Here is a 24,036-nt window from a genome sequence, read left to right as displayed (position 1 = left end):
AGTGAAATGTCACTCCATGTATTAGAAAACACGAAATATTCAAAATAAATGGCCTAAGTCTTTACACAAGATGATAAGGAAAGCACAGCAAAGTAATCTCAAAGAAAGTGAAAGAAGTAATTACTAAAGGCAAAGCACACATTAATAAAATATAAAAATTAGGCTTAATCAATAAAACTAAAAGAAACATAAATAACAGCAACAAATCTTTGAAACTATGCCAAGACAAGAAAGAAGACACATCTAAACAAATTAGGAATAAGAAAGGGGATATAACTAGTTACTGAGGAGAGTTTATACCTTACGAGAGAATATACAGGCATATCCCAATAATTTTGAAAATCAAGAAATTTCATATGTAATGCAAGTTGTTTTACAGCATATGATGGCATGGAGAGTTTACTTTCGTGTTCTACAAGGCTATACTACATTGAGTTCCACAAACAACAGGTTTAACACCAAAGGAAAAAACTATAGGCAATCTTACCTTGGAAAATAGATCCCAAATCCTAAATAATATATTAGCAACTGATCACAGCAGCAGGATCAAATAGGCTGTAGCAAACAGTCAGTTGTCTACTCATTATCCATTCTCCTCTTCCTTTGTAACAGCAGCTTAATTTTATTTGGTGGGGAATGTGCCCAGCTGAAAACAAACAAACACACACCACCTACATTTCCCAATATCACCTATAGATTTATGGGATGATATAACTCAGCCCTGGCAAAGAAGATGGTGAAATTTCTGGGTAGGATTCCATGACAGCCCTTACAGTGGGGACAGGCAGCTGGCCTGATTCCTTTCATTCCCCCCCCCCATGCCGTCTTCTCTGCAGAGCCACCCTCTGCCCTTTCCCACTCCACCCACTCAGCTCTACGGCCCAGCAAGCTGACCTGGATGGAAGCCATCAGCAAGGATCCTTGCCCTCTAGATTCTAGCTGGGTTTGGCCAGTGAGAGGCACCAGCAGGAGGTGGAGTCTGGAGGGCGGAGAAATCAGTATATTTATTCTCTGGGCTCCCTTGCTGTCAGGCCATACACTGACAGTGGCTGCTTCCCTCTACCTAAGGCCACAGCTCTGGACAGGTAGCCCCCCCTTACAAGTATAGTTGCAGCTCTCTCTGGATTCCTGCAACTATTTCCTCCCCTCACCTCTTCAAGCTTACAACTCCTAAGGGCTCTCTGCTGTTGCTAACCCCTGGGTTCCTTACCATTCCTTGTTTATTTCCTTTCCCCCTTCCCACACTGTTATGAAGAGTCCATCATCGAATTCACACCGTTACACCAGGTCTTGCCAGGACGCTGCCTGATGCACTCACCATGTCTCCTGCCTGGAGCACAGATGTGTTAGCTGGAGTACCCACAGCCATCTCGGATAATGAGGCAAAGTGAAGAATGGAACTGCAGGTGAAGAACGGGGAGGCAGAAGAAAGGAGTCTGGCTCCTTGATAACTGGGTACAGTCTCCAGACCAGTTCTGGACTACCCTAATGTGAGAGAATTAACTGCTCACTGATTTAAGCCACTCTTCAATTTATCATTAGCAGCCAAAAGTAGCTCCTAATTAATACACGGGATTTATCCAAAGAATGAGAAGTTAGTTTAACATTAAGAAATGTATTGATAGGGGTGCCTGGGTGGCTCAGTCAGTTAGGCGTCTGACCCTTGATTTCAGCTCAGGTCATGATCTCAGGGTCGTGAGATTGAGCCCCACATCAGGCTCTGCACTCAGCAGGGAGTCTGCTTGAGATTCTCTCTTTCCCTCTCCCTCTGCCCCTCCCCCCATGCTCTCTCTCTTTCTGTCAAATAATAAATAAGTCTTTAAAAAAAGAAATGTGTTGATAGAATCTACTACATTAACATATTAAAGGAAATGAACACCAGGATTATCTCAATAGGTGCTAAAATAGTGCTGATAAAATTTGATATCCTTTTTTGATGAAAAATAATTATAGGTATCTTCTTTACTTTATAAACATGCCCCCAATAAAACTATAACACAAATAATAAGGTATCAGGAGTATGACAGGCAGAATTCCAAGATGGCTCCCAAAGTACACTAGGAATACCAACCAATGGAATAAGGTGATTTTAGAAAAAGTAAAGATGTGTAAATGTTGGTAAGAAAAAGACAAAAGTATAATACTTTGAAAATAATATTTTATCTCTACATAAAACCCCTAACTAAAAAAATACTAAAAAAGTAAGGGCATTCATTAAAGTGGCCAGATAAAATGTCAATAAACAAAACTCAGAACTTTCCTTTACATTGGCCATGACAATTTATAATGTGTAAATGATAAGAAGGTCCCTTCTACAATAGCAAATAACAATTGTCCAACAAAAAATTAAGCAAAATAACAATAAAAGCAAAATAGAAAATGCCCAGGAATAAACCCAAATACCTGTATGAAGAAATTTACAGAAAAACAACCAAAGAGAGATGTGTCATAATCCTGGACAGGAAAGATATTTGATGTAGTTGACATCAAAATACCAGTGGGATTTTTAATGTAACATGATTATGTGGTCCCCAAGTGTATATATATATATATTCTGCTCCATTCATCCATCCATATATCTATTTCTATACCCATATTTCATGGTCTTAATATATTAATCATGATTACATATATATAATAGAACATATATACATATATTTAAACACATATATAACATATGCATATACATGCGCATACACAAACTTAATATGCACATGCATGTATGTGTATGTGTATATATGTAATATATGTGTTATGTGTGTGTGTATATATGTGTATATATATAAAATAAATTGTTATGGGCAGCAAAAATAGAAGCAGGGGCTTAGTTAGAAGACCTTTGCAATAATCCAGGTGAAAGACGATGGTAGCTGTGCTGGGGTACAGCCCTGAAGATGGCGATAAGTGCTAAGCTTCTGGATATATTATGCTGGTACAGCCCATTGGATTTGTTGATGGACTAGCTGTAGGAAAAGAAAGGAGTCAGAGAGGACTCCAAGATTTCTGACTAGAGCAACTGGAAGAATGGAATTGATATTTATTATGTATTATTATAAGGAAGATTGCAAATAGTCTAAGGACTGAGATTGCCCTTGGATAGGATAATATAGAGGTCATGTGTGAAAGAACACTTTCAGTGGAGGAGTAAGGTCAAAGCCTGCCCGAAGTGGGTGTGAGAGAGAACAGCAGGAGGACAGTGGAGACAGGAAGAAGAGACAGCTCTTTTGAGTTTCCCCATAAAGGGAACCAGAGAAGTGGGACAGAAGTTTGACAGGCATGTGAGGTCAAGGAGGCTGTCTTAAGCCAATCAGGCTGCTATAACAGAATGCCACAGACTGGGGAGCTTATAAACAACAGACATCGATTTCTCACAATTCTGGAGTCTGGAAGTCCTAGACGAGGGTGCCAGCATGGTTGGAAGGGGGCCCTCTTCTGGGTTGTGGACTGCTGACCTCTGGCTGCATCCTCACCCGGTGGAAGGGCTAGGGACTTCTATGGGATTTTGTTTAAAAGAGCACTAATCTCATTCCTGAGGGCTCCACCCTGGGACCTAATCGCTGCCCAAATGCCCCACCTACAAATACCATCACCTTTGGGAGTGCGAATTTTAACATATGAATTTTAGAGGGACAGAAACATTCAGACCACAGCAGAGTCGTGGCTGTAGGATGGGATGTGTTCACATGCTGAACATTGCAGGTATATTTGTTGATGCGAACGAGCCGATTGGAAGTAGAAAAGTATGATGCATTTCTCTCTAATTTATGTTTTGGGCCTTCTCTGGAGATCTGTGTATGGATATGAGAACTTATGGACTCCCTCCCCTGCTATTCTGAGTCACAGGAACTGAGCCTGGCCCTCTCATGCTTAGACACAGAGCTCTTCCATTTGCACTCATGGGTCTAAACTCTAAATTTGAAGGCGATTATGTCATGCCTGTCTTGGGACTCTGCTTGGTGGAGGAGGTAACGGGGGCACCCTTGGGGCTCCTGTACGAAATGGACTGCACTGCTTCCTTTCCAAACTCTCACCTGGTTCTTTCTGCCCAGAAACCTTGTGCCTCCTTTCCTTCCATATTAGGGTAAAACCAGCTAGAAGTTCAGAAGTCAAGATTTATGGCATAGATTGCGGTGATGGTTTCCTGGATGGATACTTATCTCTAAACTCTCCACGTTGTACACATTAAGTATGTACAGCTTTTTGTATGTCAGTCATAGCTCAATAAAGTGGTTTAAAAAAAGAGAAAAAAAGAATTAACTTTTTCCCCCCTAATTCAACTGCCGACATTCCTTTCCCTGAGGCTGTGAAGGCCAAAGTCTAGCTTGAATGGGGAGGGGTGATGTGGCAAATAAAAGGATTGTAGGGACAGAAAATATGTGAAATGTCATTATTTCATGTATCATCCCACCACATCCAACAATATGTCATCAGTTGCCTTTTTCCACAAGTGAAAATAATGAGCAAGTGATGGGAAAGAGTCCAACTCTTGGAGATCAAGCTGCTAGAACCAATTTGTTTTTAAGAAATCCCTCTATTTTAGCCTTCACGTAAAACATCATGCCAGCTTAACCCCGAATGGGGTTAATTCAGACTCTTCTAGATGTGCTACTTGAGCAAGTCTCTGAAAGTCAGAATGGTCATTATTGACATTGTTTCAGTGTCTCGAGGAGATCTCAGCCTTGGTTGCAAAGACACACGTAGCATCTTGCCCCTTGACAGCCAGGATATTTTATTGTCAAAAAGTAGTCTTAGATTCACTGTTTGATTCTTCTTGTAACAACCATAAAAGAAGTAAAATCAGAGGCCATATTTTGATCATATTCACGATTTTCACCATTCCTTTCAAAACCAAGACATGATCAGGAGACAAGTTGTTGACCATCAGTTGTTTTCTATGAACAAATCTGCTTGCAGCGCTCAGACACGACCTCTAATTCTTTGTTTTATAACACCCTTCCTTGCTGTGCACATTGTGGATTCTCTATCGGTACTAATTCAGATGCACTGTTCTTCCCTGTTAAAATCATCACTCACAAAATAATCATTAACTAAATGAAGAAAATAAACCCTTCTGTACTCTGGGTTGTCAGTAATAAACAGAGCAATAATAAAAGTAATTGAAGGCAACAATCATATGTGCCCTACACATATGCCAAGAGCTGATTTATACTCTATACATCAGTGGTTTTATTTAACTATAGTGTGAGATATCTGCTTTCGTGCCACGTGATAGTAACTGCTCTTCCTTTTGTTTGTCATTGATGTTTTGTAACAACCAACAGTGTCATTTAACACCTTTTTAGTCTTTCTCTCTGAGCAGAGTATTTGTCATTAAATTTGCAGCTGCTATCACAACCTTCTTGGCAATCAATTAGCTTAACTTGGCTATGAAGTCTGAGTATATGTTTAGCTGCATGAAATAGAGACCAAAATTAACAGAGTCTTCGACAAACTAAAAGTTGATTTCTATCTCGTGTCAGTCTGGAGTCAGAAGCTTCAGAATTGGCATGGAGGCTTCGCTCCAGGAAGTCATCCAGAGATCTAGGCTCCTTGTAGCTTTTCCCCACACCTCCTCTCAACTGTTGCCCTCACCTGTATGGTCCAAGATGGCTCACTGCTGCATCCACGTTCCAGGTGGCAGATGGAGGAAGGAGCGGGGAAGGCATACACCCTTTCCCTTTAAGGACATACTCCAGAAGTTGTACACGTCACTTGCCCTCACATCCCATTGGCTAAAATTAAGTTCCATGACCACGCATAGCATAGCTGCAAACAAAACAAAACAAAACAAAACTGAGCCATCTTCTATGTATTCTGAGTGTGTGTGTGCCCAACAGAAGTCAGACTTTCTTTTTATGCAAAAAGGGGTACATGGATATGGGTGACCCCTAGCAGCCTCTGTCACATCCTGATTTTTGCTACAAGGAGCAAATCCTGAATAAAGCATCTGTAGTTTGGCCTATGCTTTGCTTTTAGTGAAAAAAATGATTAATTTATTTCCAGAAAGCCTTATTGTGTATTGCATTGGAAGTAATGTTGTGTGCTTTGTTAGAAAAGGACATGAAAGCTGTGATGCCTGTATGCAATCTTTTAACAAAGTTTTATTTTTTAACACAGTCATCAGCATATCTCCTAGCTACATTTTCCCTCTTTTTTTTTTTTTTTGGCTGTTTATGTGAAATCATTGCAAGCACACATCCACTTGTCCTAGAACACACGGTCTGTAGTCATACTTGGGTTCTGCTCACTATTTAAGTTTACAGCATTATTTAGAACTATATTTATGTTACCATTTTCTTGAGATTTTTTACACCTCATTAAACCATTGTGAGTCATTGATCTACTGTTTTGAATTGGGGATATAATCAAGGACAATAAACAATAGGAGCAACAAAAAATACAATACCCATAAACAATAACAACAAATGACATAAAAATGTAAGTGAAGAGCCATCTGGTAACTGAATTATTTGGTAAGACAAGCTGATAAATTCCATCCTTTAAAGACTGTACTACTTATTAGGAATGTTAAAGAATTTCTGTGACAGTCATAATTGATCTTACCTTTCAAACCTAAGGAGCCTCCGTGAATGAATTTATTTCATCACCTTTTACACTAAAACTATGGAACTCTCTTGGAATCACTTGTTAGATTATCAGGGATCCATTAGTGGTCTGAGGTCTGCACTTTGAGAAACAACATCTCCTTATTTAAGTTGGTCCTAGTGTGGTTTGCGTATTTATTTGCAGGGCTCAACCAATCAGTTTCAGTCTGGTGTTAGAGCTGGCACAAAGCCTTAAGGCGGGAGGGTATGTATTTCTGTTCGGGGTGGGGGTGCAGATGTAGCAGGAAGCTGGAAGCAAGGGAGGCAGAAAATAAATACTATTTAATTCCTATTTAAATAGAAAATCCATTAGCAGAGATTTTAATATCTCTGAAAATTAGTTTGAGTCAGTCAGTGGTATAGTGCATTACAAAGTCATCTTTGCTGTGCAGTTACCACTTTTCTCCACCTTTAGAAAGTTTTGGAAAGATGCATAGCTATGTATATAATTTAGATTCCAGTGACCCCTGGATTTTTAAAATCTCTAGCAACACTACTAATATACTGACATTCCAAGACCAAAGTCCTTATGAAAAATGGAGATCAAAATAACTGTCAACCTCCCATCTTTCCCTTGTGGATTTGGGGAATTTATTAGAGTAGCATATAATCTGTTAAAGGAAGAATATCTCTCTGGCATATGTTAAAGCTAAGGAAAGAACGGCTAGTGGATGACTTCCCTCTGGGACCTACAGGGCTGGCCAGGCCACTTTGCCCAGCTTCATTCTCTTGACCTTCCCTGAAGCACAGATCCAGTGCCTTTGGGAACCTTCACCAAACTTTCAGAGGTGAGGAAGTTGATCTAGAGCCACAGCATTAGTTATTTTCACACCTGGAAGAAATCTGAAAGATTTTGAGGTGATAGAATAAGATGGATATTGACTTTAACTCATTTAACTCGATTGAGTGTTTTCTTTTTATTGACTTCAAATTGTAAAAATTGATGGATCAAAAGACATTTGCTCACTTCAGAAAACTTTTCATACCCTTCCATGAAACTGGAAAATATCAGGGCTACAAGAGTCCTTAGACGGATATATAGTCGCATTTTCTTTCTACTCTACTCCATCTGGGACTCGATTATAATACAGCACTAGTGTTATGTAACTTCTAAGTGATCACCATCTCAATTATAGCTATTACCACAATAATCGAGCATAACAAACCCTCCTCCCAAACTCAGTACAATGCCATCATAGGCAGTTGGTTTGCATGCATGCATCTGCAAATTGGTTGGGGTTCAGGTGGTCTAGGTTGGGTTCAGCTGGGCTTGGCGGTCTAGGTTGGGTTCAGCTGGGCTTGGCTCTAAGTTGTGGGTTGGATCCAGGTCTGCTTTACAGGTCTCTCATTCTCTCTTGCGCCAGCAGCTACATGGGCATGTTCTCATGGTGAAATGTAGGAGTGTAAGAGAGTAACCGAACCTCAAGCTCTGTCTGCATCACATGTACTGACGTCACATTGGCTAAGACCAAAGTCAAAGGTCAGGAAAGTATTCTGTGCTCACCACAAGACTAGGGCAAAGATGTGGATATATTACAGTATTACAGAAGATGAAGAATTGGGAGCAACAACTTAATCTACCACATCACCCCGAGGGTCTTCACTATTCATCACATAACATAGTTCTGAGACCCCTACCCCAACATGAGAACATGATCATGCTTCTCCTTATTCCTCTGATGATGCATGGTGCCCATGGTTATATAATATTCCAGGCAGGGTTGCCAGGGGTTGTCCCTTTATATCGGTCATGGTGTCTATTAGCCCTGGTTCCAGGTATTGCCTGAACTATACACAGTAGACCAGACTTCTCATCTATTCCTGAAAATTCTACTTTATGTCACATGAGATTCCATTAACTTCTCGGTATGAATACTTTGCTAGCACATTATTAGCCACAACACTCTTCAATTGACCATCTCAATTATGAAGTGCCCATTTCCATTTTCATGTTGCAGTCAGTTAATGGTCCCTTTAGGAAGAACACATCTGATAGAATATTTTGTAGGATCCATTGAAGTATTATGATTTTTAACAAATCAATCAGAACACATGTGAGTGAGTGAGTGAGTGAGTGAGTGAGTGAGTGAGTGAGATCCCCAAATGAATAGGTCCTATTTTATAGTGGAGGTCATAAACTTATTTGAAACATTTGTGAACACTGCCTTGCACATTACCTTATGAGTCTGCAGAACATGCCATAATAGCATGAAACCCATAGGCACTGACAGTAGATTTAGATGTAGGTCCTTAAGGAATGTAACTCTCTTATGCAGAAAGAATATTCAAGGTCCCTCTCCTTAACACTTTAATGGGCCTATTGTTAGATCTTATGGAGGAAAATGAAGAAATCAGATTAGCCCTGCTACTATTAACACCACACAGCTTTTTTTAGAGTTCTGGAAAAGCAGACAAGTAGGCTCCAAATCCCAAAACAGGAAGCAGTTCCTGGTGATTGGTACCATGATGAATGGTCTCAAGATGTCTTGGCAAGATTTCTGAACTATATGCTCTTGCAGAACTCTGCTGTTCCTCTGACAGAGGTGGAGTGTATTTATCCTCCCTTTGAACCTACTCAGGCTTTTGTAAATGCCTTCACAGTGTAGCAGAAGTAACACTGTGAGGCTAGGTCAAAAAAGACAATAGAACTTCCACCTGCCCACTCCATTCCTCTCTTGGGATGCTTACCTTGGAACCCAGGCACCATCATGTGAGAAAGCTATGAGACCACATGGAAAGGCTACCAACTGCAAGACATGTGAGAGATTCATTCCCCAGCTTTCAAGACAGTCAGTTGAGGCCAAGTAGAATAGAGCCCTACTCAAACTGCATATTCATAAGCATGAGAAATGTTGTGTTAAGCCATTATTTTGAGATAGTTTTCATGCAGCAGTGGATAACAGGAACAGAGGAGGAGCTATGGAGCTATGGAAGTAGTTTGAGGGTTTGTGAAGACAAGGGAGAGTGGAGATGGAAGGTAATAGAGGATGTTTTGCGAGGAGTAGAGAGGAAGTCATGAGTTTGGTCTGAGGTCTGTTGTGTTTGAAATGCCTGAGAGGAGCATCCAAATAGAGATGTTCAGTAAGCATTTAGAGACAATGAGTCTGAAAGTTAGAGAAGTCACCTTTCTGAAAAGAATATTGGCCTGGGAGGCAAGAGACCTCAGTTCATTTCTGACTCAGCTCTTAAAACTTGCTGTGTGATCCATGGCAAGAGGCAACTCCCCTTCCTCTCTCAGAATCAATATCCTTTATGTACACTGAGAGAGGCAGAATTGTAAGGTCCTTTTCTGCCCTAACATCATGCACCATAACCATAGTTTTTCTCAGCTGTGTATGTATTTCTTGTACCAGCGCAGAAGGATAATGTAACTAAAATGGGGGTCTTCAACAAGTTTAGAATTCAGTGAGGAGAGTTCAAAAATCCAACTTGGATTTCTCAAAGTCACATCTCCAACGACCACATAAGAGACACTTACATATTCAGAGAATACAGTGTAGCCTGAGATGATAAACCTTAGGGAGTTCCCATGATATGGTGTCCTGACCCAGTAACGAACAGCAATGACGTTCTTCTTTCATTTTTCCAACCAGTCCTAACCTAGACAGGTTGGAACATGTTGTAACCATTACACTCACACTGATAACACTAAATAGTTTCCAAAGTTGGCTTCCTGCCTTTATCCATAGAGCAATTCCAATATCATGAGTTCAATGTGATTCTTAACCTATTGGGAGTGTTTGGGAAAGCTAGGGAGATTCTGTCCAGAAAAATAAAAATATATGTCTTTACACAATTATTTGAGCGGCCTTGGGTAGTTCACAGACCACTCTCCCCACACTGAGGCCAGAGCTCGGACCAGCAGGCTAATAGTCTCCATGAATTAAGACCATTTTATTCTCTTTACCAGTAGATTGACTTACTAAACATTTACTGTGTGATCATGGAGAGGTTTCTTAAATTTCCTTCCCTGCTCTTTCATTTATTGTTTCCTTATAATCTTTTCAAAAGTCTGCTTTACTTTTAGAGCAGTTTTAGGTTTGCAGCAAAATCAAGTGAAAGGCACAGAGTTCTTATTTACTCCTTGCCCCCATACACTCACAACCCTCCTTAACCCCTGTCCCACTCTCAAAATCCCACACGGCAGGGGTACATTTGTTCCAATTAATGAACCTACACTGAAACATGTTTATCCCCCAAAGCCCATGTTTACATTAAGGTTTACTCTTGGTGTTGTACATTCTATGGATTTTGACAAATGTATAATAAAACGTATCCACTCTTGTAGTATCATACAGAAGTGTTTCATTACCCTATAAATCTGTGCTCTTCCTTTTCAACTCTCCCTCCTTCCTAACTCCTAACAACCACTGTTCTTATTACTGTCTCCATAGTTCTGCCTTTTCCAGAATGTCATATAGTTGGAATCATACAGTGTGTAGCATTTTCAGACTGGCCTCTTTCACTTAGTACTGTGCATTTAAGATTCCTCCACGTCTTTTGATGGCTTCATAGCTCATTTCTTTTAGTCGTGAAAAATATTCCATTGTCTGGATATAGTACAGTTTATCCATGTGCTTACCGAAGGGCATCTTGGTTGCTTCCAAATCTTGGCAATTATGAATAAAGCTGCTATAAACATTTATGTGCAGATTTTTGTGTGGACATAAATTTTTAACTCATTGAAGTACCAGGGAACAGAGTTTCTGGACTGTATGGGAAGATTATGTTTAGTTTTGTAAGAAACTGTCAGACTGGCTTTTAAGGGCACCAGACCATTTTGCATTCCTATCAGCAATGAACGAGAGTTCCTGTTCCTCCACACCCTAGCCAGTATTTGGTATTGTCAATGTTACAGATTTTGAGCATTCTAATGGGTGTATACTGGTATCTCATTGTTGTTTTAATTTGTAATTCCCTAACGACATATGATGTTGAACATCTTTTTATATGCTATTTGCCATCTGTATATCTTCTTTGGTGAAGTGTTTATTAAGGTCTTTGGCTCATTTTTATTTATTTTTAATTTTTTTAATTTAAATTCAATTTAGTTAACATATAGTGTGTTATTAGTTTCAGGGGTAGAATTTAGTGATTCATCAGTTACATGTAACACCCAGTGCTCATTCCATCAAGTGCCCTCCTCAATGCCCATCACTCAATTACCCCATCCCCCACCACCCCATTTTAAAATCAGATTGTTCATTTTCTTACTGTTGAGTTTTTAGAGTTCTTTGTATATTTCAGATAACCCAGTCTTTTATCAGATGTGTCTTTTGAAAATATATTCTCCCAATCTGTGGTTTGTATTCTCATTCTGTTGACATTGTCTTTCACAAAGCATAGGTTTTAAATTTTAATGAAGTTCAGTTTATCAATTATTTCTCTCATGGGTTATGCTTTTGGTGTTGTATCTAAAAAGTTACTGTCATACCCAAGTTCATCTAGGTTTTTTCTTATGTTATCTTCTAAGAATTTTTATATTTTTGTGTTTTACGTTTAAGTCTATGACCCATTTTGAGTTAATTTTTGTGAAGGGTATAAGGTCTGTCTCTAGATTTATATTTTTAACTGTGGATGTCCTCTTGTTCAACCACCATTTGTTGAAAGAACTATCTTTTCTCTATTGTGTTGTCTTTAATCCTTTGTCAAAGATCAGTTGATTATATTTATGGGGGGTCTATTTCTGGGCTCTCTATTCTATTCAGTTAGTCTATATGTCTATTCTTTCATCAATACCACATTGTCTTCATTACTGTAGCTTTATAATAAGATGTGAAGTCAGGTAGTGTCAGTCCTCTGACTTTGTTCTTCTCCTTAAATATTTAGTTGGTTATTCTGAGTCTTTTGTCTCTCCAGATAAACTTTAGAATTAGTTTGTCAATATCCACAAAATAACATGCTGGGATTTTGATTGGTATTGTGTTGAATCTATAGATCAAGTTGGGAAAAACTGAAGTCTTGACAATATTGAGTCCTCTTATCTATGAACATAGAATATATCTCCATTTATTTAGGTCTTCTTTGATTTCTTTTATCAGAGCTTTGTGGGTTTTCTCATATAAGTCTTGTACATATTTTGTTAGATTTATACTTAAGTATTTCATTTTTGGAGTCACTAATACAAATGGTAATGTGTTTTTAATTTCAAATTCTATGTGTACATTGTTGGCATGTAGAAAAGCAGTTGACTTTTGTGTATTAATCTTGTATCCTGAAAGCTTGCAGTAATTGGTTATTAATTCCAGGTTGTTGTTTTTTTTTTTTTTGTCAAATCTTTCAGATTTTCTACATAATCATGCCATCTATAAGCGAAGACAGTTTTATTTCTCTCTTCTCAACCTGTATATCTTTTATTTCCTTTTCTTGTCTTATTTAATTATCTAGGACTTCTGGTATGATGTTGAAAGAGGTGGTGAGTGTAGACATCCTTGCTTTGTTTCTGATCTTAGTAGGAAAGCTTCAAGTTTCTCACCATTAAGTTTGACATTGGTTGTAGGTGTTTTGTAGATGGACTTTATCAAGGTTAGGGAGTTCCCCTCTAGTCCTAATTTATGGAAACCTTTTTGAAAAATCATGAATGGGTATTGGATTCTGTCAATGCTTTTTCTATATCTATTGATATGATCATCAATGATATATCAATATGATTTTTCTTTTTTAGGCTGTTGATATGATGGATTATCACTTATTGTTTTAAAAGCAGAAAACAAACATGGAAATAATATCTACCTTCTGGTGTTAATGTAAAGTCTAGATTAAATAAACCACATCAAGGGCCTAGCATCATACCTGCTAAGTAATAGGAGTTCAGTAACTCGTAGTTCTTCCCTTTGAACTCTTCCACAAAGGTGGAAACCACTGACACTCAAGCCCCTATTCCCCAACCTGCTCCCAGTGAGGTTCTGAATTCCCTGCTAGAGGAACATGCTGGTCCTTGGGAGGAAGCTATCACCATGTGATTTCCAGCTTTTTGATTCTTGCAAACTCATCAAAGAGCGGGTCTCATGCTTCTACTGTGTTTTCAAAGCAATTATCATCAATACATCTCTAATGGAAAATACTAAATGAGTAAAATCTATCTTCAAATACTTAGTTGACAAAATATCGAAGGTTACTTTTTTGAAACACTATTTTTCCTCCTGACTACATCATCATCACACACTGAATTTTCTAATGCTTAATAGCACAAGTGTCTGCCAAGCTCACTAGACATCAGTTGATAAATGGGTTTGATCCCATAATTTATGAAATATCACACTGGCACAGAGGAGCAAGAAGTCCATGGTTTAGAGTCCATCGATGTTTAATTCATCCCAGAAAGTATTTGGAAGGAACCAGACCTAAGGTAGTGACTCAACACAGCTTTTGAACACGTTGGTCAGAAAAAGGACAGACCCGGGGTGCCTGGGTGGCTCAGTCGGTTAAGCATCTACCTTAGGCTCAGGTCATGTTTCCAGGGCCCTGGAATCAAGCCCTGGGTTGGGCTCCCTGATCAGCGGGAAGTCTGCTTCTCCTTCTACCCCTCCCCCCTACTCATCCTCTCTCGTGTACACTCACTCTCTCAAATAAATAAATAAAATCTTAAAAAAAAAAGAAAAGGACAGACTCCATTAGGAGTATTGTCAGCAATAAATTACATGCACACCTTGAAAATCAGAGTGACAGGAGTAAACATTTTCCTAGGGTGGCTGGCATGACATTCTGAAACAGGCATACTTAAAGATTAGGGCTTGTCTACTCTGTCTTCTGTACACTGACATTGTGTATAAAACAGTACCAGGGGGTCACATGGAGTGGGTTCAAGCCAGAGTCTACCAAAAGGACATTTTAAGACAGACTTGGATCTTCCCCATGGGTTCTGGAGCCAGGACTGCCCTCTGAAGAGCCCTGTGAGAAGGCCTCTATGCCTGTGGGTGTGGGTCATAGTCTGCCAAGTCACTGCTCTTTATTCTAATTGCAACTCATGAGGCTGCTGCTTTATAGGCAACTTTGTAGGCCTTCCCTTAGTTTTAGTAATTAGGAAGTAACTTATTAGTCTGGGAGATTCTGCTTTATTCCTGAATTTATGGGCCTAGGGAAGAGGGTTGTCTTATGTCAAGCACCAGAGAAACTATCAGAGCAAAGGTTCCCATTCCATGCAGTAAACATCCCAGAGAAGCCCCCTTGGGTTAGGCCCTGAGGTGGGGGTAGGAAGCTGAAGGGGCTGCAGAAATGAAGTTGGCACAATCCCTGCCCCTGCAGAGCTTATAAGATCATGGAGGCAAGAGCAATGGGAACAGCTAGTTAAAAAACTAAGGGAGGGACCTGGAAAATCTCCAGAAAGCAACTGGGATGCTATAGATGGTAAAACTTTGAGAAAGTTTGAGTGTCTGTTTTGTTGATTTGGCTTGGATATGTGGGAGTTTTAAGTAGCTGGAGAGAGAAAACAATTATGACCACTACAAAATCAGGCACTTCTTAAATATGCTTTACAGGAAATGACTCAGTGGATGCTCAGATCTGACCTATGCGAGAGGCAAGAGCATCATCATCATTTTCCTTTCAGAAAAAAGATGGATATTTGATTAAAATTAAAACTGTATAGTTTTTCAGGCAATTAGAGATAGATTACAGATCTGTGAAAGGCATCAAAAAATACAGCATTTAGATAAAACAAAAACCTTTTTGACCTTGGACAAGGTAAGAAAATCCTAAATAAGATTTGAAAGGCATAAAAGAAACAATTATTTTTATTTTTTTAAATTTTTTAAAAAGTTTTTATGTGAATGGCAGTTAGTTAACATACAGTGTAATATGAGTTTCAGGTGTACAATATAGTGATTCAACACTTCTGTACATCACCTGGTCTGATCATAAGAAGTGCCCTCCTTAATCCCCATCCCCCCACCCACCTTGCCTCTGGTAGCCATCAGTATGTTCTCTCTAGTTAAGAGTCTGTTTCTTAGTTTGTCTCTCTTTCTCTTTATTTCCCTCTGCTCATATCTTTGTTTCTTAAATTCCACATATGAGTGAAGTCATATGGTATTTGTCTTTCTCTGACTGACTTACTTCACTTAGCGTAATATCCTCTAGCTCCATCCATGTCATTGCAAATGGCAAGATTTCATTCTTCTTATGCCTGGATAATATTCCATTGTACATATATAGCACATCTTCTTTATCCATTTGTCATTCGATGGACACTTGAGCTGTTTCCATAATTTGACTATTGTAGATAATGCTGCTATAAACATCGGGGTGCATGTATCCCTTTGAATTAGTATTTTTGTATCCGTTGGGTAAATACTGAGTAGTGCCATTGCTGGATCATAGTGTAGTTCTATTTTTAACTTCTTGAGGAAACTCCATACTGTTTTCCAGAGTGTCTGTACCAGCTTGCATTCCCACCAACAGTGTAAGAGGATTCCCTTTTCGGGGCGCCTGGGTGGCACAGCGGTTAAGTGTCTGCCTTCGGCTCAGGGCGTGATCCCGGAGTTCTGGGATCGAGCCCCACGTCAGGCTCTTCCTCTATGAGCCTGCTTCTTCCTCTCCCACTCCCCCTGTTTGTGTTCCCTCTCTCGCTGGCTGTCTCTCTCTCTGTCGAATAAATAAATAAAATCTTAAAAAAAAAAAAAGAGGATTCCCTTTTCTCTACCTCCTTGCCAACATCTGTTGTTTCCTGTGTTGTTAATTTTAGCTATTCTGACAGGTGTGAGGTGATATCTCATTGTAGGTTTGATTTACATTTCCCTGATGATGAGTGAGGTTGAGCATAAAAGAAATAAATTTTGATAAATTGGATCATATTAAAATTAAGAAATTCTGTTTGTCAAAAGACATTGCTAAGATAGTTTAAAAGGCACCACAAAGTGGAAGAAGATATTCACAATACATATACTAGACAAAGGTTCATATTTTAAAATAATATATGTATTTTATATATGTTTGTTTATGTATTTATATATATTTGTTTTGTTGATTTGAGATATATATATATATATATATATATATATATATATATATATATATATTTGTTTTGTTGATTTGGTTTATATATATCTTATGTATGAGGCACCAAAGGTCACACCTATTTATTGGTTAGAGTCTTAACATAAGACTCTATATATACACTATATATACACACTCTTCAGAATGGTTAAAACGAAAAAGATGGAAAATACTAAGTGTCAGTAAGGATATGGAGCAACCAGAACTCTCATACTCTCTTGATGGGAGTATAAATTGATAAAACCACTCTAGAAAATTCTTTGGCATTACCTACTAAAGCTAACCATATACATACCCTATGACCTAGCAATTTAACTACTAGGTATATGCCTAATGGAAAAGTTTATATATGTTGATCAAAAAACAAGTATTGGAATGTTGATAACAGCACTGTTTGTAATAAACTCAAACTGAAGATTACTCAAATGCCCATCAACCGTAGAATGGACAAATTACAATATACTCACACAAAGGAATACTATACAACAATGAAAATGAACAAGCTGTAACTTTGTACAACCACATTGATGAATCTCATAAATACAAATGTTAGTAAAAGAAGTCAGACCTAAGAGAGTACATGGTATTTTATTGCATTGACATAAATTAGAAAAACAGGCAAAACTTACTTATGCTGATAACATTCAGGAGAGTGATTACCTTCAGGGTGGAGGAAATTACTATAAGGGGGCATAAGGAGAAATCTGAGATGCTGTTATATTCTGTTATTGATCTGAATTCTGGTCATGCAGTCATGTTCAGTTTCTGAAAACCTATCAAACTCTGCCCTTAAGACCTGTGCACTTACTGTTTATGATGTTTCAATAAAAAGATATAAAATATGTCAAACACCAAAATGGCAAAATTGATTTAATTTAAAAAATAAAAAGACTCAAGCTTTGCCTATTTGGGTACTCTTCTATAAATGGACTATAACGAACTACTGTTGCTGTCAAAGGAACTTAATATGTTATGTAGAATAATAAAACATTTTTTAAAATTCCCTAAATGTACTCATGGGGTTTTGTCCAAGAACAACAGTTGACATGTTTTTAAAGATTTTATTTATTAATTTGTTTGAGAGAGTGAGAGAGAGAGAGCACACAAGCAGGGGGACGGGCAGAGGGAGAGGGAGAAGCAGACTTCCCACTGATCAGGGAGCCCGATGTGGGGCTTGATCCTAGAACCCTGGGATCATGATGTGAGCTGAAGGCAGATGCTCAACCGAGACACCCAGGCACCCCAACAGTTGACTTTTTAGAACATCATTATATGCAAAAAAAAAATGAAATTGGACCCTTATCTTACATTATACACAAAAATCAAGTCCAAATGGTTTAAGGACCTAAAGATAACACCCCAAACTGTAGCACTCCTAGAAGAAAACGTAGTGGACAACTTCATGGCATTGGTCTTGGCAATGAATTCATGGATATGACACCAAAACTATAGGCAACAAAAGCAAAAATAGAAAAGTGGGGCTGCATCAATTTAAATGCTTCTGTACAAGAAAAGAAACAATCAACAGAGTGAAAAAGACAACCTACAGAATGGAAGAAAATATTTGCAAACCATATATCAGATAAGGAGCTAATATTCAGAATATATAAGGGACTCCTACGACTCAATAGCGAAAAACCCCTAACAACCTGATTTAAAAAATGGGCTAAGGACTTGAATAGACATTTCTCCAAAGAAGATATACAAATGGCCAACAAGCATATGAAAAGATGCTCAACATCACTAATCATCAGGGAAATACAAATCCAAACCACAATGAGATAACCCCTTACACCAACTAGGATATCTCATTAAAAACAAAACAACAGTAACAAAAGATAATGAGTGTTGGCAAGGATATGGAGAAATTGGAGCCCTCATGCACTACTGGTGGGAATGTAAAATGGTGCAGCTATTATGGAAAATGGTATGGACATCCCTCAAAAATGAAAAATAAAACTATCAAATGATCCAGCAATACAATTTCTGGATATTTATTCAAAAGAATTGAAATCAGGATCCCAAAAAGATATCAGCACTCCTCTGTTCATTGCAGCATTATTCACAATTGCCAAAAGGTGCAAACAACCTAAATGCCTATTTACGGATGAATTTATAAAGAAAACATTGTAAATACATACAGTGAAATATCATTCAGACTTAAAAAAGGAAGAAATCCTGCCATATGCAACCATATGGATAAACCTTGAGGACATTATACTAAGTGAAATAAGCCAGTCACAGAAGAAAAAGTACTGCATGAGTCTACCTATATGAGATATCTAAAACAGTCAAACTCACAGAAGCAAAGAGCAGAAGAGTGGTTGCCAGAAGCAAGTGGGGAGGGGAAACTGGGAGTTGCTAATCAATGGGTATAAAGTTTCAGTAATGCAAGATGAAAAAGTTCTAGAAATCTGCTGTACAACATTGTGCCTATAGTTAACAATATTGTGTTGTACAATTGAAAATCTATAGAAAGGGTAGATCTTATGTTAAGACTCTAACCAAAATAAAATTAAAATTAAAAAGATTTAAGATGTGTTCTACTATTTTCTATCTCATTGACTTCTCTGATTTTTATTATTTTCTCCTTTTTTGTTTAATTTATGCTTATTTTGCTTTTCTTTATTTAGTTTTTGAAGGTTGGTACTGATGCCATTGATTTGAAACCTTTGCCCTCTTACAATATAGGATTTTAATGCTAATAATCCCTTTTTTTTCCCCTTGGCTGCTTTTAAGATTTTCTGTTTAGCACTAGTTTTCAGCAGTCTGATTGTGATGTGCCTTGATGTAGTTTACATATGTTTCTTGGGTTTCCTTAAGTTTCAGGAATCTGTAGATTTATAGTCTCCATCAAATATAGAGTTTTTCCATCTATTATTATTTCAGATATATTTTCCACTCCCTCTCCCCCCCGCCACCTCAACTCTTCTCTTTCAAGGACTCCAATTACAAATCTATTAGGCTGCCTGAAATTGTCGCACAGCTCACTGAAGCTTTGTTCATTTTTTTTTTCAGTCTTTATTTTCTCTCTGTTTTTCTTTTGGATGTTTCTGTTATTGGTCTTCAAGTCCACTAGTCTTTTCTTCTGCAATGTCTAATGTGCTGTTAATCACATCCACTGAACTGTTCATGTCAGATATTATGATGGTTTCTATCTCTAGAAGATAGATTGGGGTTGTTTTGCCATATATTCCATGTCTCTACCTAACATGTTCAATATTTCATCTGGTTTCTTGAAAATGTGAGGTACAGTTATAATAATTATTTAATATTAATGCCTATTAATTATATCATATCCTTAAGTCAGTTTTGATTGATGGATTTCTCTCCTTGCTATGTGTTGTATTTCCATGCTTCTTTGAATGCCTCTTGATTTTTTTTACTGGATGCCGAACATTATATATTTTAACTTGATGGGTGCTAGATATATTTGTATTCTTATAAATATTCTTGAGATTTATATGTCAATATTGTTACATTACTTGGAAACGGTTTAATCCTTTCAGGTCTCACTTTCTACTTTTGTTAGGTGAGACCAGAGCAGCATTTATAAAATTTAGGATTAATTTTCCCCTATGACTCAGGCAAGCCCCATTTGACATTCTACCAAATGTCCCAGGACTTATGAGATTTTCCACTCCAGCTCTAAGGAATAGGCATTATTTCAGGACCTGTGTGAACTCTGAGGAGAGCTTCCTCTATTTCTTTTCTGGTGGTTCTTTCCCTGACCTTAGGTACTTCCTCGCATGCACTTGAACACTCAAGAGGAACTCTGAAGACCTCCAGAGTTTTCTCTGTGTAGCTGTCTCCTCTCAGGCATTTAATTTGTAAACTCCAGCTGCCTTGGCCTTCCTAGATTCTCAACTCCTCCCTCCACTTAGGGAAACCACCCTCCCTGCTCTCCAGCCTGGGAACTTTCTCCAAATATCAAGCTGAACCAATTGCAGGCCCCACCCCATTTGTTTCCTGTCTCTCTGGGATCACTATTCTTCATCGTCTAATGTCTAATGTCTTGAGAATCATTGTTTTATGTAATTTGTCTTTTTCAGGTGGGATGTAAACCCAGACCCTGGGACTCCATCTTCTGAGAAGCAGGAGTCCTCCATAGTGTATTTTAATGGGAGGAACTGAGTATATTTAAAATCAAAGAGGAAGGTTATCATTGAGAGGAGGTGATTTAATATTTAAAAAGAAGATCATCAATAGTGCTCAGTTTTTGAGAAGGCAAGTGTGGATGAAATCTATAATATAGGTGGGAGAGCTAGAAATATATGCTAGAAAGAGCAACTCCTCTATTACAACAGAAGAGGCAGAAGAGAGATGGGTGTAAATGTAGCAGGATTTCCCACTTCATGGATTCTATTTTTCTGTGAAACAGAAGGCAGAGATATTTCCTGAGAATGGAGGTAGTGGTAGAGGTTAGAGACATTGAGGAGATGTGGTGGTTTGAGAAAAGATGCTGCAGAGAGGGGAAAATTAGTCAACCAGAGAAACATAGGATGGCCAAGCCTTACTGATGGACCATTTGAGGCTGGTCACCATAAATATATATTGGAACAAATCTAGACTCTTGATTCTGAATGGCTCAAATTCAACATGTCTACAACTGAAAACATCATCTCGAAGTGACTACTTATCTTGGCTAACTGGGTGGATAAAACATGGCATCTGTGGAGATGGTTTATACAAAAGCAGGGACAACTTGTAAGGGCAATGTGTTCAGTTTTGAGCAACCTGCATTTAGGAGAACTTCATGACTGCCAAGACCACACAGCTTGAGCCTCACACATAGGAATAGCTAATCTCTATGGCTACCTTTGGTCCTCAGTATTCCAGATCGTTGGTGACCTTGGCAAAAAACATTTCAGTGAGTGGTAGACATAGATGAAATGGGATGGTAAGTGGTCAGGACAAGGATAGGAGGAAGACATAGAGACCAAGGAAGAAAAAGAGATAAGGGATTTCAGCCTGTTTAAATATTAATGGATAAGATCCAGTAAAAGGGGGGAAAGGATAAATACACAAAAGAGAGAAAAATATTGTCATTACTGTATGGTATTTGAGAAATGGGTAGGATTGGTGTCCAGAACACAGGTAAAAATGTTGGCCTTATTATTTATCTACTGTCTTCAGTCATACAGACAGAAACTCTCAATAGAATAAACTATATGAGCTTAACATAAATTCCTGACTCAAAATGTGTGTGTGTTATGCCATGAAAAGAATCAGGCAGGACAGGCAGAAATGGTCTCCTGATGTAAACAGATCATAATTTTCAGAGGCAAAATATAGGGCTAGTATCTTAGACACTCTTCTTAATTTGAGAGACCTTCAGAGGTAACTGGCTCTCATAGAAACTTAAATTGTTTTTGTGGACCTTGTAAACAGTCGCCAAAATATAAATAACACCACTTAGCAGGCCAACATGGTCAGTTACTCCAGGGCGCATTTGGCAGCCAACTCGACTTGGCAGCCTTACACAGAATCAGACATTTTGAGGAGCATGAATGAGTGTTTTCTATGGCTGAAGGCAGTAACACCCACTTTGAAATTCTTATAGGCCAAGATAATTTCTGCTGTGCCCTAGGCTGTGGAACACCAGGATCTCAATGAAGCTCCTGTCCAAAAGACATCATGGTTACAGCATGGACCCCAAAGCTAGATTGCCTGAATTCAGTTCTTGGCTCTGCTTCTTACTAGCTGTGTTACTTTAGGTAGGTTATTTAAAGAATCTGTGTGTTAATTTTCTCATCTGTAAAATGGGAAGGGGTTGTAGTGCTTACCCCATAGTGTGAGAATTAAACAAGTTAATATTTGTAAAGCACTTAGAGTAGTTCCAGGTACATAGTAAATACTTTGTTAAGTAGAAATTAATATTTAAAATGACACAAAGCCACATTGTGAGAGAAATTCTGCCTACAGGGTAAATTTCTATCTGGGTAAAAATATTGACCAGTAAAGTCAACTTTGATAACATCACCAACTGGTCTATTAGCTCAGTTATATCAGTCTTACCTTAATCGACTAAATAGAATACCCGAGATACTAAAGAGAGCCACAATCTTGAACTGTATGCCATGAATCTAGTAAAACTCTAGCAGAGAAGTATGAAAATTAAAGAAGGTAGTATGTAAGGCATGCTATTCATACACCTCCAGGTACTGAAAATTCTAACCTTTATTAATTTAGACTTCTGGAAAAGTCTATGCTTGGCCTCATTTGTTTATTTTGCTGTAGAAAGACCTTCACCAAATTGTGCTTTACTGTTACGTCCTTGGCTTTTACCAAGGATACTACACAAAGAAAATGCCAAAATATTTACTAAATGAATGGAGAGAAAGATGGATGGATTGACTGCTGCCTTTGCTGCAAAACCATCATGCAAGATACTGTCCCTTATGTTTTTCAGTGTCCCCAGGATAAAAACTACACCACCAAGGAAAAATTTGATTTCTTGAAGAATTGGTAGGCTTCCTCCTATCAGAAAATACCTCTACAGCATGTTTTCTCTGGTTGCCTGGAAACTCAGAGTCAAGTTTAATGCTCGATCACTGTAACTCTTAACCTCAATGTTAGCTTATTTTCCATTCTCATTTGCATATATTTGACTTTCCAGTTTCATCCTAATGATTTCAATGCGTATCATTTATAAGGACAATAACAACAAGTATTTACTGAGTTCTTACTATTTTCCAGATAATGTTCTAGGAGCCTTGAATATCTCATTATAAGCTGCTGCAAACCTTTTTGGAAAGTATAAGGATATAAATCAAGATAAAGATGCATATACTTGGCAGTGCAAATTGATTATCAGATGAGAATGAGATTTTACAGTCAGAAATAAAAATGCTCAACATTGATGATTCTGTTGATTACTTTTGTCTAAAGAAGAGTTCAGGGAACTTCAGTTTCTAGCAGTATTGTCTATTAGATCCCCTGGACAACACTCCTGATAAATATAACTAAAACACTGGATATCACACATCTGTCCCTAACTTAATGACTTTAATTTGTTCCTGAAAGTCCTACCACTAAGTGAAAAGCCGCTACGTGAAAAATCTTTTCCATTAATTTTAATGGGAAAAATTATTATGCATTCATCCCAACACAAGAACAGTTGTCACCTATATTGAACAATGAAACTGAATAATTGAATGATAAAAATAAGTATATATAAGTAACAAACAACAATGTGAAAATAAATGCAGTTTGAACATACAGTGTAAATTATTCAAGTTTTATTATTCTTTTCATTTCTTTGTACATCATTTTCTTGACCCATTTTTTAATATGTGGGGCAGGGGAGGGCTCAAAGTCATCTTGTATGACACTGTACCTAAGAACAAAGGTATAGAACAGAAAATCACCTTTAGAGGAAAATAAAGGCCAAATACTAAACCATGTTGAAATACATGGTGTTAAAAACAAGACAATGGAC

At 38.1% G+C, this 24,036-nt stretch overlaps 1 long non-coding RNA gene across 3 annotated transcripts in view; it reads right to left on the bottom strand.

The window, feature by feature from the left end:
- The window catches only part of LOC123002294 (uncharacterized), a 60,789-nt gene extending 59,914 nt beyond the window's left edge, over positions 1–875 (bottom strand). The window contains exon 1 of one of the 3 annotated variants that reach the window (XR_006412055.3): positions 488–875. This is a non-coding gene — a long non-coding RNA (uncharacterized LOC123002294). The remainder of the gene's footprint in view (positions 1–487) is intronic. The other 2 variants (XR_007188355.2, XR_006412056.3) reach the window with 2 other exon arrangements.
- Positions 876–24,036: the final 23,161 nt, after the last annotated feature.

This window comes from Ursus arctos, chromosome X, assembly GCF_023065955.2.
Source record: "Ursus arctos isolate Adak ecotype North America chromosome X, UrsArc2.0, whole genome shotgun sequence".
Taxonomy (NCBI): Eukaryota; Metazoa; Chordata; class Mammalia; order Carnivora; family Ursidae; genus Ursus; species Ursus arctos.
The sequence above is the reverse complement of the archived record's forward strand: the minus strand, read 5'-3'. Positions and strand labels throughout refer to the sequence as shown.